At 40.7% G+C, this 5,417-nt stretch overlaps 1 pseudogene; it reads left to right on the top strand.

Annotated features, from left to right (window-relative positions):
• The first annotated feature begins 1,831 nt into the window (after window positions 1-1,831).
• LOC118888299 lies at window positions 1,832-5,046 on the top strand (annotated as a pseudogene).
• The last annotated feature ends 371 nt before the right edge of the window (window positions 5,047-5,417 follow it).

Raw genomic sequence — 5,417 nt, forward strand, 5'->3', positions numbered from 1 at the left:
AAAACTGAAAGAGTTGTGTGCATGGTCAGGATTGGCTAAGGTAAGATGGAACTTAATTTAGAAAATGAATTTTAAATTAGAAAATGAATTTTAAAGGTAAAGTGGTACAAAACCTGAATTTGGTTCTCTAAGAGGACAAAGTTTTCTTAAAATATTGAGCTGCTTTTGGTAATTGTGAGTTTCTTTAAGTGATCTGTATTTGCCATTGATCTTTTATTATCACTGGTTAAAACTTTTTGATATTTTTGACAAACTTCCCAAAGATCAAATTCTAAATGAAGTTCATTCGACCTCTAGCTAAATTTGAGGTTTTCCAAAGGGTCCCTGGAACACCTCAGATTGTTTTCTTTCTATTGCAGAGAGGAATATTAAACTAATTAGGCTTATTTGGTATATTAAATTATGTGGGAAGCATTATCAAGTAAGTGGTGATAAAATTTCTTAGATTGTATCATATGGGTAAACATTAATATACACATTCTAGAAACTATATAGAACTCCTGGGCTTCCCTGGTGGCACAGTGGTTAAGAATCCACCTGCCAAGGCAGGGGACACGAGTTCGAGCCCTGGTCCGGGAAGATCCCACATGCCATGGAGCAACTAAGCCCGTGGGCCACAACAAAGCCTGTGCTCTATAGCCTGAGAGCCACAGCTACTGAGCCCGCGTTCCACAACTACTGAAGCCTGCTCGCCTAGAGCCTGTGCTCTGCAACAAGAGAAGCCACGGCAATGAGAAGCCACGGCAATGAGAAGCCCATACACTGCAACGAAGAGTAGCCCCCGCTTGCCGCAACTAAAGAAAGCTTGCACGCAGCAAAGACCCAACACAGACAAAAATAAAATAAATAAATTAAAATTTATTTTAAAAAAAACTATATGGAACTCCTAAAATGCTGATGTATCCTGGTAAATGATCAGTCATAATTTTAGTAATTATCTTAAAATGTTTTATGTCACAGCAGTAACCAAGTTTCTTTTCAATTGCATTGCAATCCTGGTTGGTTGAGGCCAAAGCAAAAAGGCATCCTTTTAATGGTTAGAGATGATCAATTGGTATTCATGGTTTTACAGTGGCTTTTGAATAACTCTGTAACTATTTGTGAAGAAGCAGGGAAGAACGATGAAATCCTTTGTGTGCCAGTATGTGTGCTATTACATCAGGGAAAATAAGAAAATGGAATGAGACTGAGGGTATGTTGCTTCAAATCTTAACTCCTCCGGCTGAGCTCAGGACTTCCCCTCCTTCTAGGGATCAATTAGAAAATCCTGTGTTAGTTTCTGGGGCACAGGGACTTGGTCTGGTATCACAATTTAAGACCCGACAGGGCACCCAATTTGGGCCAGGAGCCACTCCCAGGGCAGGGTAATTTCCATTGCTGTTATCTCATATAGGGGGCTAAATGCAAATAATCAGCCAGATGGGTTTCTCAGACTTTTTAATTGGAAAGATTGCAACCCTCCTTTATAGGGAGGATCCTCTACACCTGAAACCCACTTGGCAGTACCCAGCCGAACCAAATTAGGACCCCAATGAGGGAAGAATGCCCTTATTAGAACACTACTTATTAGTGCATCTTGGCAGGGCTTTGAAAAGGGGAACCAAAGCAAAAGAGTTTGAACAAAATTCAAGAGACTGAAAATAAAAATCCTTTCCAAAAATTCAGAGAGGTCTTATCAGGCCTACAGACATCATCTTAATGCAGATCCTGAAGCCCCCTAAAATATTAGAATGGTAAATTTGACCTTTTTTTGGGCAAAGTGCCTCAGATATCAGGTGAAAGTTACAAAAATTAGACGGTGCACTTGGAATAAATTCTTATCAATTGGTAGATGTTGCTTTTAAAGTGTTCAACAGGGAGCAACAACAGAAGAAAGAAGACGCAAAAAGAAACACCATTTTTTGGCAGTGGTATTGGATTCCTGGAAGCTGAGTCACCGAAGGAGAGGTAAGCCACTATTGGGGAAGGAACAATGTGCTTACTGTAAGGAGGAAGAACATTGGAGAACAGATTGCCCTAGGCTGAAACATAAGAAGAAAATAAAAGACAAGAACCTCTCATAAGGTAGAAAGAGGAAGATTCTTAAGAATGAAGAGGCCCAGGGGCTCCCTTGGACTTGAGGCAACTAATTCCCTGCAGGGGCCCCCAGTAAAATAGACAGTGGAGAATGAGCTGATTAACTTTTTGATAGACTTCACCCTGAAGTTTTTCACCAGAACAGCTTGACAGAGTCCCACCAGAACACACTTTAAGCCTACAGATGGTGTTCATGAAAACTCCAGGAAAGGAAACAGAGCTCTCCCACACCCCCAAGGTCTACAAAAGGGTAAGACCAGAAGTGTGTGTTAACAGCAGCCCAGGGAAGGCCAAAAACACATGGCCAATAGTAATCCCATTAAAAAGGGATGCTGGCTGTATGCAGAAAATTATAAGACACTGATGAAAGAAATTAAAGACGATACAAATAGATGGAGAGATATACCATGTTCCTGGATTGGAAGAATCAACATTGTGAAAATGACTCTACTACCCAAAGCAATCTACAGATTCAATGCAATCCCTATCAAACTACCACTGGCATTCTTCACAGAACTAGAACAAAAAATTTCACAATTTGTATGGAAACACAAAAGACCCCGAATAGCCAAAGCAATCTTGAGAACGAAAAATGGAGCTGGGGGAATCAGGCTCCCTGACTTCAGACTATACTACAAAGCTTCAGTAATCAAGACAGTTTGGTACTGGCACAAAAACAGAAATATAGATCAATGGAACAGGATAGAAAGCCCAGAGATAAACACACACACATATGGTCACCTTATCTTTGATAAAGGAGGCAAGCATATACAGTGGAGAAAAGACAGCCTCTTCAATAAGTGGTGCTGGGAAAATTGGACAGCTACATGTAAAAGTATGAAATTAGAACACTCCCTGACACCATGCACAAAAATAAACTCCAAATGGATTAAAGACCTAAGTGTAAGGCCAGACACTATCAAACTCTTAGAGGAAAACATAGGCAGAACACTCTATGACATACATCACAGCAAGATTCTTTTTGACCCAGCTCCCAGAGAAATGGAAATAAGAACACAAATAAACAAATGGGACCTAATGAAACTTAAAGCTTTTGCACAGCAAAGGAAACCATAAACAAGACCAAAAGACAACCATCAGAATGGGAGAAAATATTTGCAAATGAAGCAACTGACAAAGGATTAATCTCCAAGATTTACAAGCAGCTCATGCAGCTCAATAACAAAAAAACGAACAACCCAATCCAAAAATGGGCAGAAGACCTAAATAGACATTTCTCCAAAGAAGATATACAGATGGCCTACAGACACATGAAAGAATGCTCAACATCATTAATCATTAGAGAAATGCAAATCAAAACTACAATGAGATATCATCTCACACCGGTCAGAATGGCCATCATCAAAAAATCTAGAAACAATAAATGCTGGAGAGGGTGTGGAGGAAAGGGAACACTCTTGCACTGTTGGTGGGAATGTAAATTGATACAGCCACTATGGAGAACAGTATGGAGGTTCCTTAAAAAACTACAAATAGAACTACCATACGACCCAGCAATCCCACTACTGGGTATATACCCTGAGAAAACCATAGGTCAAAAAGTGTCATGTACCACAATGTTCATTGCAGCTCTATTTACAATAGCCAGGACATGGAAGCAACCTAAATGTCCATCGACAGATGAATGGATAAAGAAGATGTGGCACATATATACAATGGAATATTACTCAGCCATAAAAAGAAATGAAATGGAGGTATTTATAATGAGGTGGATGGAGTTAGAGTCTGTCATACAGAGTGAAGTAAGTCAGAAAGAGAAAAACAAATACAGTATGCTAACACATATATACGGAATCTAAGGAAAAAAAAAAAAGGCCATGAAGAACCTAGTGGCAAGACGGGAATAAAGACACAGACCTATTAGAGAATGGACTTGAGGATATGGGGAGGGGGTGGGGTGAGATGGGACAGGGTAAGAGAGTGTCATGGACATATATACACTACCAAATGTAAAATAGATAGCTAGTGGGAAGCAGCCGCATAGCACAGGGAGATCAGCTCAATGCTTTGTGACCACCTAGAGGGGTGGGATGGGGAGGGTGGGAGGGAGGGAGATGCAAGAGGGAAGAGAAATGGGAACCTATTGTATATGTATAACTGATTCACTTTGTTACAAAGCAGAAGCTAACACACTATTGTAAGGCAATTATACTTCAATAAAGATGTCTAAAGAAAAAAAAAAAAAAAAAAAAAAAGGGATGCTGGGACACCTAACCTAAAACAGCATCCTGTGAGGCAAGAGGAGCACTTCTCCCACAGATTGACTTATCAGTACCAGCCAGTGTATTCCTAGCCAGTGTATTCCTTGTGTCTGCCCCTCCAGGACGTCTACAAAATTGGTGGTATTGGTACTGTCCCTGTGGGTTGAGTGGAGACTGGTATTCTCAAACCTGGCATGGTGGTCACCTTTGCTCCAGTCAATATTACAACTGAATTAAAGTCTGTTGAAATGTACCATGAAGCTTTGAGTAAAGCCCTTCCTGGGGACAATGTGGGCTTCAATGTCAAGGACATATCTGTCAAAGATATTCGTTGTGGCAATGTGGCTGGTGACAGCAAAAATGACCACCGATGGAAGCAGCTGGCTGCACAGCTCAAGAGATTATTTGAACCATCCAGGCCAAATCAGTGCTGGATATGCACCTGTGCTGGGTTGTCACACAGCTCACATTGTTTGCAAGTTTGCCGAGCTGAAGAAGATTGATTGTTATGGGGAAAAGCTGGAAGATGGCCCCAAATTCTTGAAAACTGGTGATGCTGCCATTGTTGATATGGTTCCTGGCAAGCCCATGTGTGTTGAGAGCTTCTCTGACTATCCTCCTCTGGGCCATTTTTGCAGTTTGTGACATGAGCCAGATAGTTGCTCTGGGTGTGAAAGCAGTGGACAAGAAGGCAGCTGAAGCTGGCAAGGTCACCAAGTCTTCCCAGAAACCTCAGAAGTCTAAATGAATATTATCCCCAATACTTGCCACCCCAGCCTTAATCAGTGGTGGAAGAATGGTCTCAGAACTGTTTGTTTTAATTGGTCATTTAAGTTTAATAGTAAAAGACTGGTTAATGATAACAAGGCATCATAAAATCTTCAGAAGGAAAGGAGAATGTTTTGGGGACCATTTGTTTTGTGTGTGGCAAAGTTATTAGTTTTTAAAATCAGTACTTAATTGGTTAAAGCCCTCCTTAAGGAAATTATCCCCTGATTTGGATTAAGGCATTGGAACTACATTCATCCTGGAGCCCACAGTCAACAGGAAAAACCAAGAAAATGAATAGTAACTTAACTTGGGATAAGGCCTTGCCAGTTGCTCTGATATTGATCAGTG

The sequence above is a fragment of the Balaenoptera musculus genome, chromosome X (assembly GCF_009873245.2).
Source record: "Balaenoptera musculus isolate JJ_BM4_2016_0621 chromosome X, mBalMus1.pri.v3, whole genome shotgun sequence".
Lineage (NCBI taxonomy): Eukaryota > Metazoa > Chordata > Mammalia > Artiodactyla > Balaenopteridae > Balaenoptera > Balaenoptera musculus.